The sequence below is a fragment of the Castanea sativa genome, chromosome 9 (assembly GCF_040712315.1).
Source record: "Castanea sativa cultivar Marrone di Chiusa Pesio chromosome 9, ASM4071231v1".
Lineage (NCBI taxonomy): Eukaryota > Viridiplantae > Streptophyta > Magnoliopsida > Fagales > Fagaceae > Castanea > Castanea sativa.
The window spans coordinates 13,973,375-13,988,933 of record NC_134021.1 but is presented as its reverse complement, the minus strand read 5'-3'; positions in this window follow the sequence as shown (position 1 = coordinate 13,988,933).

Sequence of the window (15,559 nt, the reverse complement as noted above, 5' to 3'; positions counted from 1 at the left end):
TAATAGGAAAAATACCCATGTTAGCAGTCTAGATTTACACGTGGAGAGCAAGGATGAAGGAGGGGATGAAGTATAAAAAGGAAGGAGACACCGGAGAAAAAGGGATCGAGAGATAGAAAGAAAAACACTATAGACTGAATATAAGTAATTAATCTTTAAGTGGGGAGAAATATAAGCACTTGGTTCTTGGCTTGAGTCCGATGATAAGTTTCATCTTATAAACTCGTTCATCTTTATTGTTTCGTAATCTTGGGTCATTGCTGTTACTGTTTAAGCTCATTAGAATCAAGATTTCTGACTCACACTTTATAAATTTATTGTATTGGTATCTTTGGGCCTATACCCTCCTTCTTGTTGGGCCTAGGCACGAGTTGCGTCCTTACAGAAACCTTTGAAATTTTCACAATTTTTCATATCAGCACAATATTTAAATAAATTATCATTTTATTTAAATAACTATATATATATTTATTTATTTATTATTATCTATATATGTATATAAAACCAAAACCTCTTAAACTTTCATAATTTTTCATGTCAGCACAATATTTAAATAAAATTATCATTTTATTTAAATAAAATTATTATTTTTAGTTCAAACTTAACCAGAAGTGAAATTCTATCTCTCTAATAAGTTCAACTTAAATTCAAATTGATCATTATCTTTTTTTTAAATAAAATTATTTTCGTTTAATCAAAACTTAACAATGAGTGAAACTTTATCTCTCTAACAAGTCCAACTTAAACTTAAACTCAAACTCAAACGTTAATAATCTATATAAAAACAAAAATTATGATAAGACTAAAAACAAAAAGACTAACGTTGAAAAAAAAAGAGATTCACGTTGAAATCGTGAGTTTGGTTTTTGAGTCGAAATTTTTACTAATTATTTTTATATTGTACATGGCAGATAAAGATGCAACCTATGTCTTCCAGCTATGGGGACGATAAATTTTTATTTGGTATGTTATATATAAATTTGTTGAATTTGGTTTGGTTTTGAAGTAGAATTTGGAGATTCTATAAATTTTCAAATTTTAAGTCTTGGGGTTTTTGATATTTACGACTCAGTAGGTTAATCTTAATTCTTCACCATAAATGCTTTTTATTTAGATTCATGTGATTTTTTGTTTTCTTATTAAAAGCTATATTTTGGTTGATTAATTATTTGTTTGGATTAATTTCAATTAATTATTTTTTTTAGAATGTCAATTTACTCATTGTTAGATTTTTTTTTCAGAGTCAATAGTTTTTCCGTATATCGCACAGGTTAATGACTAGTTATTATATATATAAAACCGAAGCCTCTGAAACTCTCACAATTTTTCACGTCAGCACAATATTTAAATAAAATTATCATTTTATTTAAATAAATTTATTATTTTTAGTTTAAATTTAACCAGGAGTGAAACTCTATCTCTTTAATAAGTCCAACTTAAACTTAAACTCAAACTCATCATTATCATTTTTTTAAAATAAATTTTTTTTTTGTTTAATCAAAACTTAATAATGAGTGAAATTTTATCTCTCTAACAAGTCTAACTTAAACTCAAATTCAAACGTTGATAATCTATATAAAAAAAAATTATGATAGGACTCAAAAAAAAAGAAAAGAATAACGTTAAAAAAAACATGTTGATAATCGTGGGTTTAATTTTTGGGTTACAATTTCTACCTTTTTTTTTTTTTTTTTTATATCATACATGGTTGATAAATTTTTATTTGGTATGTAATATATAAATTTGTTGAATTTGGTTTGGTTCTGAAGTAGAATTTGGAGATTCTATAAATTTTGAAGTTTTAAGTTTTGGGGTTTTTTGTATTTGCGTATCAGTAGGTTGATCTTAATTCATCACCTTAAATGCTTTTTATTTATGTTCATGTGATTTTTTGTTTTCTTATTAAAAGCTATATTTTTGGTTGATTAATTATTTTTTTAGATTAATTTCAATTAATTATTTTTTTTCAGAATGTCTATTTACTCATTGTTGGATTTTTTTTTTTTTCAGAATTAATAGTTTTTTCGTGCATCACACGAGTTAGCAACTAGTTAAATAGTATAATATTACTTGGATTAACACAACCATGTATATCCGTATGAAAAGAACATATCAGGACAATCATGTATATGCACCAATAATAACGTTTACTCTTCCTATGTTTCCAACACATTTTTAACTTGTTATTTTGTGTTTTACGAAAGCTGTATTGATCATTGACAACTCATTGCAGAGAGGAGAAACAGCAGGGGTTTTCATGTTCTTTACTTCACCAAAATGGAAAAGGAATTGAAACAAAGATAAAGCCAAACTCAAATTCAATTTGATGTTGCTTTCAATTCTCAATTAAGTTTGAGTGCATGTGCCACACAAAAATACGAATTAAGGCACTCCTCCTTTATTTTTTTTAATTAAATTAAGGCACCACTAAAAAAATAAAAATAGATCCATTACGTAATATAAAACAAGTTTCAAATATAATGATGAACCATGCTTAGGGTTGGACCATTGTGATACCCAAGAAGCAAGAAGATATTCACTGGAATATCTTGTGATTCTTAGATATTTACAATAATATACAATTTGACTTTAGAATAGTCATCAATAGTGATTCTATAATCTATATTAATTGAATTGGATCATAGAGGAAATCTCCTAATTGCTACACATTTTTATATTATAAAATAGAATAAAGGTCGAGTAGGTCATTATCCCAGACAAACTGTCAATAACAGTTGTCATCAAGTGTCGTATTGCTTTCTCTTTCAATAAAAAAATAGTTTCATATTGCTTATTCTGGGGTTTATCGGTGATCAATCAAAGGGTATGAAGTTTTCATGAAAGTGAAAAAGAAAACACTATCAAATCCTGTCATGGACTCATGGAAAGTCAAATTGTGTTTGTCTCACCAAAATAAAGAGGGTTAACTTTAGTTTTTAGTAATTCATTTATTATTTCATTTAGTGCTAAGAATGATCAAATTGCTGATCTAAATGATGGCAGGCAAAGAATCCGTATAAAAAGACCACAAGGGAGCACCTAGCTATAATGAAAAAGGCCAAATGTCACATGCTGATAGCTGGATGAGCCATTTGAGCTCATTTTGCTTTCAATTTTTGTTTATAAGAAAAAAATATATATCACAGTGCAGAGGGGTGTGGGACCCTATATAGAACAGATTGAGTAGGCTAGTAGAATATATCTTCTTCTTTTTTCTTTTTATTTTTATTTTTATTTTTTTTAATGAGTAGTAGAATATATCTTATATCTTGTGGGTTCGTGTAGATTTAATCAGCACACCAGGGGTCCGCATACACACCCCTGGGGCCACAAAATGAAAAAGAGGATAAAAAATGACATGACACATGAGAGAGAGTTTACTGTGACAAAGTATCTTTTTTTCTTTCGGAATAGACATAACAAGTCACGAATGTCACAACTCTCAATCAATAAGTGAACATTACCTAGCCGACCACGGTGCACCCCGTTCTGCGAATATGTCTAGAATTACAAATTTTTCATCAACTTTACTATGGGTCCGTTTGGATAGAACTTATTGCTGAAAACTGAAAATTGAAAACTGAAAACACTGTAGCAAAATAATTTTAAAATGTGTGAATAGTACCGCGGGACCCATTTTTAATAAAAAAGTGGCTGAAAAGTGAAATTTGTGGATCCGTGAACAGTGCACGGATGCACTGTTCACGGAAGACTGGTCAACATCTGCGGCTTGGAAAAAAAAAAAAAAAAGCTTGAAACGCAAAACGCAAAACGCAGCCTTGAATCCAAACACATTCTGGTGCGGTTTGGATACAGTGGCGTTTGCGTTTTGATGAAAAACAAATGCGTTTTTTTTTTTTTTTTTCTTCTGCTGATGCACGATTCAGGGGACAGCGGTTACTGTTCATGCACTGTGCATGAACAGTAGCCGCTTTTGTTGACTTTTCAGCACCTCTGTGGGTCCCGTGTACTGTTCACGGGACCCACAAACTTCACTTTTCAGATTTTTTAAAATTAAAAATGGGACCCACGGCACTATTCACACATTTAAAAATTATTTTGGTACAGTGTTTTCAGTTTTCAGTTTTCAGTTTTCAGCAATAAGCTGTATCCAAACGGACTCTCTATATGACAATTAACAAATAATGAAATTATAGACTCATATAAATTGACTGTTTTATTTTCATCGCATAATAAAGTTGTGGTAAAATTGTGAAAATATTTGTGACATTAGATTTACTCCCCTAGAATATTCACAGCCCAAAATGTCATCTTATTCTACTTTACCATCCCAAAAAGTTACTTTATCAATTTATACAATACTATTTTACAATATTCCAACATCCTAACTTTTATTTTACAATACTACACATTAAAATAATATAAAATAAAATAAAAATAATAAAAATACATTTCTCACTTCCCTCTCTAATCTCTATTTCTCTTTCTCTCTCAACCACCCACCACTACCATCGTCCAGCTTCTCAGACACATCACCCACCTCCGCTGAGCAAAATTCATAGCAAAATTCAGCCAAAATAAAAACCCATCACCCTAAAGCAATGCCACCACCATCAAACCAAAACCAAACGATCAAACCCAAACCTAAACCAAAAGCAAACCCATTCAAAAAAAAATCATCATCGGAGCTACCAACGATCAACCCAACCAATCCACCCACCGATCAACAAATCCACCGATTCAACCCCACCATCAGCCAATCCCAGCCCATCGATCCAAACCCAGCCTGTCGATCCAACCTCCAAAATCCAAAACCCAGCACCAGTGCAAGCTTTGAATGAGAGAGATGTGAGAGAAGGAGTGAGGAGGGAGGAGCTGTGACTTGTGAGAGAGAGAGAGAGAGAGATGAGAGACCGAGAAGAGAGAAAGGCCTAATATATACGCATAAATATTAATATATCTTTTACCATTGAGTTACAGTGCGATTCTACATTTAGAATCGCATTGTAGCACAATTTTATTTTATTATTATTATTTTTTTGCAATAGTTACATTTTACAAGTTCTAATGGAGTGAGCATTTTGGGCCTGAATGCTAATATACCCTTACATTTGGTATTCCCCCTCTCCATTATTGATGCTCTAATCACACAATGAACAAAAAAGTATCCAGGGGAGAGAAGAAGTTCATCAGTTCGAATAGTAAATAGAACATTCTAAACACACTCAGAATAAAAAACTAATAACGAGCTTGTAAGAGTAATTTTAACAAAAGAATAAATCAAAACGTAATTATTACTAAGCATACAAGGAGGATTAAAAGTATCTAGGGAAGAGAAGAGGTTCACCGGTTTAGATAGTAAGTAGAACATTCTAAGCACGCTCAAAATAAAAAACTAATTATATGATTGTAAGAGTAACTCTAACAAAATAAATAAATCGAAACGTAATTAGTGATGAAACCTAAATTTGATTTCATGGGGGACAAATTTTACAATTAATTAACACACACGGTACACATACATATATAATACTTGAGATCAATTTAAACAATTAAATCCCCCTCAAAAAAAAATTTAAACAATAAAATAACACTTGTGTAAATACTTTAAAAGATAGTATATCAATTTATTATGTTTAGTTGTTAGAAATTTTCAAATATATGAGTAAGTTGTGTTTTAATTTTTTTTCGAAGTCAAAATTCCACTTATAATTCTTACTTTGGTAAGTGAGCAAGTGAGTGTATGTATTTGTGTGAGTAGAGAAAATGGGGGGAGAAAGTAGTGGGGAAAATTTAGAGTTAGAATTTCAATTTTTAGCATGATCAAGTAGATAGGGCTCAATTTAGAGCATTCATATTGGTGGCTATTTTAGTACCCAAAATACTAAAAAACATGCTACATTGGCGGTTGTAGGGTAAAAAATTTATACAAACTAGCTACTATAAACTGACACAAAGTGATAGAAAAATTTAGTTTATTCTGCGGAGGTCATATCTTTTCACTACTGTAGCACAAAGTGTTAAAAAAAATATATAAAAAGAATATTTAAATAAAATGGTATCAAAATAGATCATTTGATATTGGATGTATTGTACCCAAAATACTAAAATACATGCTACAGTGGTGGAGGCAAAGTAAAAAATTTATACAAACTAGCTACTATAAAGTATAAACTGACACAAAGTGATAAAAAATTTAGTTTATTCTATAGAGGTCACATCTTTTCATTACTGTAGCACAAAGTATTTAAAAAATAATATAAAAAAAATTAAATGAAGTGGTATCAAAATAGATCATTTGATATTGATTGTATTATAAAGTGGAGTGTTAAAATAAATAAAATATTATTTTTAAGTTGCTAAAAGTTAAAATTTTTAGTACCACTGATGTGAATGCTCTTAACGAGGTTGCATTGTGTCAAATTTTTGTTTATTTGTTTGTGTTTTGATTTTTTTCTTAGTTAACACTACTTTGATTTTTTTTTAGTTTATATAGACTTGAATTATATAGCATTTTTTAGATAAAAAAAAAATGCACTTAATAATTCATATGCTTTAATGTTTGTCTTGCCTTTTGTTGGAAAAGTACACTTCCATCTCCACGTGATCAAGAAGATGGTACAATCCTTCTCAAAAGAAGATGGTACAAGGAATTACCTGTATGTTAAGTTGAGTGGTGATGATGATGATGAGACTAGAAGTTGATATAGTTGTATCTTGTATGGCAGTTGTTGGCTAGAATGGCAGTTATCAATGCTAATTGACACCATTGATGGTTATTTGAGGTCAAGTACGGAGTCAGAGCTTTGAGTTAAAAAAGTGTGATTTTATTATTGACCGTATGTAGTTGTTTCAACTTTTGACTATGCTACTACTTAATTGCTGAGATTTTTTTTTTTTTTTTTTGTAAGAATAAAATTATTTTTGTTTAAAATTTTTTAAATGACATGGTTATTTATTTTAAATAAAATTGGTTAATTTAGCTTAATTTTCATTTTAAGTTTTACTATTGGTAATTTTTGTTGTTGAGCTATTTTTTGGGCTTGTATATTTTGTTTTAGATTTTAGATCTATAAACTTTTTTATAGTCATTAAAATGAGGAAAATACTAGCGCTACAAACTTTTTTATAAATTATTGATGTAATAAATGGTTACTAGCAAATAAAAAAAATGATGTGAGTGGTGGGTCCATGTGGAACTAATAAGAATTTGCTACCAAAATAGCTTATAAAAATGTTGTAAAAAAGTTTCTAAGTATAACATTACTCTTAAAAGAATCAATGATATTATTTAAGAGAAAAAAATGTAATTTTATAGAATAAAATTGCTAAAATTAGTACACATACATATATATAATAATATTTTTTTTTTTTTAAAATTAGGGGCCATTGCCCCTAGTCCAAAGCTAGCTACGTTCCTGTCTGAGGGTGAAAGTGAAGGTCTATTTTGCCATCTTAACAATATGTCCCTATACCCCTAATTTGTGTGCTTCTCTATATTTTAAGCCTTCATTTGGTCTTAAAATGAAATAAAAGGTGCCCATTTAATTTGTTTAGGATCTGTTTATTTTGCTAAAGCTGAAAACTTTTTGCTGAAATTATTGTAGATATGATATAAAAAAAAAGTACTGTAGATAACGGTAAAAGTTAGCTGAAATAGTACAGTAAGATCCATCAATAGTACCAAAAAGTGTAGTGAAAGTCATGAATAATAACAAAAATAAGTTGAATAGTAAAATAAGCTGGCTTTTTAAAGCAAAGAAAATTTATGGTCTAGATTTTGCCTACTTATTTAAACTTTGACTGATTAAATTTAACTATTTGTTAAACTAAACTAGAGTTATTAGTTTCTTAAATGAGTTGGCACACAATCCAGATCTTTTTAAAAATTTTTTATTTTATTTTTTATGATACCACAATCCAGATCTTTATTTCGCCTCGGTCATAGGTATGCATGTAATATTTTTTTTCTTTTCTTAAGATTTTTTTCGTAACCTTAACGTTTGTTTGGAATCCGCTTATTTTGTTGAAACTGAATTTTTTTTGCTAAAGTACTATAGATAAAGGTAAAAATTAGTTAAAATAATATAGTGAGACCCATGAATAGTACCAAAAATAAGTTGAATAGTAAAATAAATTGGTAAAATTAATCATGCCATCCGTTTGGCAAAGATTGTTTTTGCCAATTTATTTTACTATTTAGTTTATTTTTGCTATTATTAATGGGTCCCATTGCACTTTATGATACTATTTATGGATTCCACTGTACTATTTTAGTTAACTTTGACCTTTATCTACAGTACTTTCAGCAAAAAAATTTCATTTTCAGTAAAATAAGTGGATTTCAAACATACCCTTTAGTGTATTTAATATATTTTAGTGGCTATGTGTCCGTTTGGAAACAACCTATTTAGCTGAAATTGAAAATTTTTTGCCGAAATTATTGTAGATAAAATTAAAAGTTAACTAAAATAGTATAGTGATTGTATTGCTTCTTAGTTTATTTCTCAAGTAAAATAAGCTAACAAAAAATGAACCATATAAACCTCCACTTAAAGTGAATATTCTTGTAACTCAGTGACATATATTGTCATGATTTTGAACTAGTCTCTCCCTAATTATTTAGGGGCTGTTTGGATTTGCAAGTTTTCATCATTTATCACTCTGTTTTCATCACCCATAACTCAAAACTGGTGGGTCCCATGGCAGAAGGGTGTGTTTGGATTTGTTTTGAGTTTTTGTTTTCATCACTCAATTCTCACTAAATTGAGTTATGAGTAATGGAAACTGGAAACAAGTTTTTCATGTTTTTGAGTTATGGAAACTAAGTAACAATGGCAGTTTGGTAATTTCATGAGGAACACTTGGGATCACGGCAGTGAGTAGTTAACTCCAAGCTCAGACCTTTTGCTCTCTCCAACACTCCACTAACGGCTACACTACTCACGTGTTGAGTCCCCTTCACACGAAACACAACAAGTTCCAGCAAAACCCACATTTTCGTCAGAGCAAAATCTCACCCACACCGAAAGACAAAAGAATCCCAGCCCTCCCCATCCACGGCCTCTCTTCTCCGATTTGCTTGCTATTCTTTGTCCTTCACCTTCTATTTTTCTAATTTATCGTAAACTCGAATTATGCATATAAACTTAAAGTAGAGTAATCTTTATTTTGTTATTGAAGACGGTAGATGTTCATTTTTTTTAGAAGCCCAGCAAGAGGAAAAGCCCAAAGACGTGGGCAGAAAAGAGTAGGATAGAAAATGTCATTAAGCCCAAGTGGCAGGAATAATAGATCATAGGTCCATAAAGCAAGCAAATGGACCCTGAAGAAGTAAATGGGCTTAAGAAGGTCCGGAAGAAAGAAATAACAAATCCATGGGCTGTATGGATGTAGAAAAGTAAGAATGGACTACGGTTGTCACGGCAGACCCAAAGCAAAGTAAGTAAAGAAAGTAAGGGGTAATGGAGAATCCATGAGCCCTAAGGATGATATAAGAAGCACTTGGGCCAAGGAAGCCCAAGGAGTTAGTAAAAGTCCATGGGAAGCATAGAATTGGAACGGGCCAAGGATGCCCCAAAAAAGTAAACGGGCCAAGGATGCCCAAAGGAAAGTAGTCGGGATGAGGGAGCTCGCAAGTAGTAAAGGGCCCAAAGAGTTTATTGGGCCTTCAGAGAAAGAAAGAGCAGAAAAGCCCGAAGAGGCCCAGCACCCCTGGGTCAAACAAACCTCATGGCAGGTATAGTAGAATGGTGTGTGGCAAGAAACACATAACAAGGGCTGGGAATAAAAGCACGGAACAACCCACAATTGGGCAAAGCCTAGCCCCCTAAAAAAAGCAAGCCATAAATGAGAAGTTAGGGAAAACGGTCCACACCATAAGAAGTCAAAGATGAACGACAGACTAGACAGATTGACCTTCAGACTGCTGGAGACATATGAGCAGCGGGCAAAATTTGGATGAGCATGGAGGTAAGGCACGCGCAAGGCCCAAGCACCACCAGCCTATACCCAGCTAATACAGGAAATGGTGAGGTCATGGGTCAGAGGTAAGAGAGCACGATTTGGCGGTGGGGAGGAGGAAAAACCCATTTTCGTGTTTCCTACTCAAGTTCTTTTGGAGGCAATATCCTATTGGGATGACATACTACTCAAAAGAGGCAAAACTGAGTTTGAACCACTAGGTGCATACCATGAGAGACGGAGAGAAAGAGAGTATTTACACTGTGGCAGGTAAGAGTGCCACGACAAGCAAGCAAACAAAAGAGTTTTTTTTGTCTGGTGAAGCAGAATGGCACGGCTAGCGCAGGTAAGTGGCGCTGGCTGGGTGACTGACCAGTCAGTAATGGTCAGCAAGAACACCCATACCAGACAAAAATGATTAAGGGCTAAAATGGTAAAATCCCGCTACGGCTGGCCCTATATAAGGGACCTTTGCTGTGCACGGTGGGAGAATGGCAACCTTTGGGGTATAATCGCTAGAATCAAAAAAGGCAGTGAGTATAAAAGACTAAGAAAAAAGAGAGAAAGAATTAGAGAAAAAAGAGTAAAAAACGAAAAGAAAGAGAGAAAAGAACTAAGGAATAGAGAGAAGAAGCAAAGAAAACAGAGAGAACAGAGCGGTAGGCATGCACCGGATGGGTCAATCTCCCTCTTCCTCTCTAACTCATGCTCTCTAGTAACGGAGAAAGATCTCGTTAAATACAAGCCATTTAGGTCCGCCCCTTCAAAGCAGCTAATTTCCCCTTTTGTGGAGATTAGTCACATTGAAGAGGTGATTCCCCTTCTTGACTTAAACTTAGCAGCATAACTTAAAGCGAAATGTTGACATTTGTTTCTTTCAATAAGCTTGCGGTTGTTCATTCAATACTTACTATTTTGTTGCTGTTTTGTAAAACGGGCACTTCTTATCAAAGCCCACTATTTATTTTATTTGAATCCTAAAGAACCTTTCTATTATTATCTTATTGTATATGTCTGCCGTAGTTGATATAATAGTTCTACCTGTTATGGGCCTGTGATCAAAGTCTGATTAACAGGAGCATTGTTTGCACACAAGCCGGATCAAGAAAGGTTGCTCTTGGACCGGTCCCAATTCTCTGATCCATAAATCTTTAGGCTTAGTGCAGTGGCAGGTGGCCCAACCCAACATTCACAAAAAAGGCCCACACAAAGACTCAACAATGTGTCTTTCTTATTCATTGAATAAAATACATGCTTATTGTTTTTAAAGCTCAGCAGACACATATCAAAGTGTCTTACAAGTTCAATGGACCCAGATGAAAAAAACCCAAACTATCTTTTGAAAGTAAACAAACTTGAAACTTGAACATTACAAGATGAACACATGCTATTACACAACCACTCAAAACCATTCTAATATACTAAATACTCCAAGGTTTAACGAAGGAACCTTTTTTTTTTTAATAATAATAAACTAGTAGATGTTCATTGAACTGAAAAGGATCCAACATTAGTTTCACAAAGAAAATCTAACATCAGCCTTCCAAAACTCCCAACAGCGACAGAATAGGGGCGTCAGTTTTAGCGAGGACAAGGGAGGAAGAAACTAGTGGCATCGTAGGCGGCATCGGCGCAGGTGGGTGACGCTTGAGCGGAAGCCATTGATGGGCGTTGAGCGTGCAACACGAAATGGAGAAGAATGCGATGGCAAAGTGAGGTTTCAACTGGTAAGTGGAGTTAATAGGTCGGGTAGGGGGGGTCAGGTGCATAGGTGAGGTCAGAGTGTGTGGGTCCCAATTTTTTTAAACTTTTTTGGTTGAAAACATAACTAAGTGATGGGTGCCAAACTAACTGAGTGAGATATTTCCTCATTATTGGGTGATAGAAAATGAGTTATAGAGTGACGAGTGATGGGTGATGAAAATTGAATGATGAGTGATGAGTGACCATTTTTTTTGAACCAAACAGTCCCTTAAATTCTTGGGAAAAAAAAAACTCCAATTAAAGTTATTTTGTGACATTTTATTAACTTTTTAATGTCCTATATTTTTTTTCCAGGTCTGATTCTTTTTAATTGCAATATCTTCTTTCACTTTTTTTTTTAAGCTTACAATGTTATTAAACTTTGTGAAGAGTGTCAAATATAAAATTGATTTGGTCAGAAGTTTATATTAGAATGAAAGATACGTTAAATGAACAATGTGACAAGCAATTCAAAATTTGAAATAACTTAGATTCATTGATATTTGATACACCATACGCCAGATAACAAACCAAGATTTCACTAAAAATATTATATAATAAATAAATAAGTAACATACACGACATTTCACAAATTTTTATTATATAATAATCTTTCCCTGATGGACTGAAATAATTATAAAAAAAAGAAACCTAGGCATTTCTTAATTTATTATGGAATGAATTTTTTAAAGATTGGTTTGCAATGATAAACTTAACCGTATAAGAAAAGAAATAAAAAAAAAAGAAAAATTGACAAACGTGGTTCTTAAAGTTTGTCCTATTTTTTTTATTTAGTCCTTAGAATTTCAAAAGTAACAATTAAATCCTTAAAATTTTAAAAATTAATCAATTTGGTCCATATTTTAATTTGGGTGTAAATGGGTCATGCAATTACTCAACAATAAGACGCTAATAGTCTAAATGATTTTTTTTTTTTGAGAAACAGTCTCAATGAGTTAAAAGTGCTACATACCTACCTTGATAACTCAATTTGACGTGATATAAAACAAATTAAATAAGATTTTCATGTTGTTTCTCCAAAAAAAAAAAAAAAAAAGAAGCTTTAGGCATTGTTATTTTTATTTATTTATTTATTTTATTTGTTTTGGTGGAAGAGAATTATTGCTTTCTTGAACAGACTCTTTACCATAATGTAATTTCTTTCTTTGTTTAATGAAGTTGTTAGTCTTTCTATATATAAAAAAAAGATTTTCATATTTTAACAGACCAAACTAGAAAATTAAACATAATTTTTTTTCTTTGTTTTAAGACAATTGTATTTAATTTGATTGAGTTATTATAATTTTCTTATTTGAATTAGGGTGAGTTTGGTTGGGCTTTTTGAAAAAGTGCATAATGAAAAAGTTGAGTTTTTAAAAAGTGCATAATGAAAAAGTGATTTTTCAAAAAGCTGAGTGTTTGGTAAAAGCTGTTAAAAAGTGCTTTTTAAAAAAGCTGAGTGTTTGGCTAGCATTTATAAAAGTTGCAGTTTAAGAGATAAATTACCAAAAAGGACAATGTATATATAAGGGAGTTTATTTCATACTTAAATCAACTACTTCATATACTTAAATCAATTTTTCTCTTTCTAAAAAATTATTTTTTTTTCTCATCAATATTAGCTAATAATAACCTACAACTTAAGATTTATTGTGAAAGTATTGTGAAAATATTGTGATAAAAATTGATATTGATTTTAATTTGAACATACTATTAAAAAATTTTTTTATAAAAATTATTTTTTTCTCACCAATATTAGCTAATAATAACTTACCACTTAAGATTTATTGTGAAAATATTGTGATAAAAATTAATACCGATTAAAATTTGAATGAACTATTAAAATTATTTTTTTCCCTTTCTATAAAAATTATTTTTTTCTCACAAATATTAGCTAATAATAACTTACCACTTAAGATTTATTGTGAAAATATTGTGATAAAAATTAATACCGATTAAAATTTGAATGAACTATTAAAATTATTTTTTTCCCTTTCTATAAAAATTATTTTTTTCTCACCAATATTATCTAATAATAACTTATCACTTAAGATTTATTGTGAAAATATTGTGATAAAAATTAATACCGATTAAAATTTGAATGAACTATTAAAATTATTTTTTTCCCTTTCTATAAAAATTATTTTTTTCTCACCAATATTATCTAATAATAACTTACCACTTAAGATTTATTGTGAAAATATTGTGATAAAAATTAATACCGATTAAAATTTGAATGAACTATTAAAATTATTTTTTTCCCTTTCTATAAAAATTATTTTTTTCTCACCAATATTATCTAATAATAACTTACCACTTAAGATTTATTGTGAAAATATTGTGAAAATATTACGGTAACATTTCTAAATTGTATTTTTCCTTTCTTTCTTTCTTTCTTTCTATCATCCACACGTTTCCTTTTTTTTCTTTTTCTTTTTCTTCTCTTGAATTTTCTCCACCACACATGTATCACATTATCTCCATCCTCTCCTTTTTTTTTTTTTCTCTACACATTCCAGAACTCTCTTGTCTCTCTTTCTCCAGCTCTCCAGCTCTGTTTCTCTACTTTTCTTTTTCTTTTTTCTTTTTTCCTTCTTTTTCTCCTCCACACACGGTATCCTATCTCTACCCCCCTCTTTTATTTTCTTTTTCTCTGAGAACATTCCAGCAGTCCAGATGGAAGAAGAAGAAGAAGACGAAGAAGAAGAAGAAGAAGACAGACTCTCCACCGATTCATCATCAAGCTCTCATCCTCCTCAAACTCTCACCGATTCAACCATCATCCTTACCGATTCATCATCGTCCTCATCGCCGCTGCCAAAGCTCACGCACCATCGCACCGAAGCTCACGCATCGTCGCCGACCCACGCACCACCGCCGACCCTATTCATCATCTTCCTCACCCATCTTCGAAGCCCAGCTCCGTTCATCCGTCATCCTTCGACGATCTACCTATTTTGCATTTGGGTGTGTGTGTTTGCATATGGGTCTCAATTTGCCTTGTTTACCGATGTGTGTATGTGTTTGCATATGGGTCGCAGAGCAAAGAGATGAGAGGCAAGATAAAATCAAGAGTATTTGTTCTGTTTTGGGTAAAGCAAAGAAAGGGTAAAGTAAGGTCAATTTGGTAAAATCATCTGTGGTCCAACGGCTATCTTCATAACGCCCACTGCGCTTTTCCAAAATGGTCCGAAGCTCCCCATAAATTTTTTGCGCGTTTAGTTCAGCGTAGAGAAACACGCTTTTTCATTAAAGTCAACTTTTTCAAGTTGCCAAACACGTAAACAGTGTACACTTTTTACAAACGCGCATAAAGGGGCTTAAAAAGTGGAAACAAACGCACACTTAACCCAATTAAAAAACTTTCAATTATCAAATCAAAAGAGAATATCAAATATCAAATATTCATATAATATATTAAATCAATAAATGTCGTTTAATTTGCTGTCTATATGTTTTAAAATCCTACTGCAATCTAGTTTATTCTATAGGAATTTTCATTAGAATTGATGAACAACTAATACCAATATTAGTCTTTATAAATGTTGAATAGAAATAAAAAACAAGGTGTGGCCAAGTGGTAAGACAATAGGTGTTGGTCTCAGTATTCGAAGGTTCACACACACACACACACATATATATATATATAATATTTTGTATATATAAAAAAAAGATTGCCTCTTTTAAAAAAAAAAAAACCTTGAATCACAACTTGAATTTATTTATATACAGGTAAGAGATAAGTGACAGCATAGATAAAATAATATTTCTATATACGTTAGTTACTCTCACTTATTCATAAACTAAAAATAAGAGCCATTACTTAATATGTACTTGTGTTAACTAGCATGTATACAGAATGTACTCTAAGCCGATCTTGGCTAATTTTCTG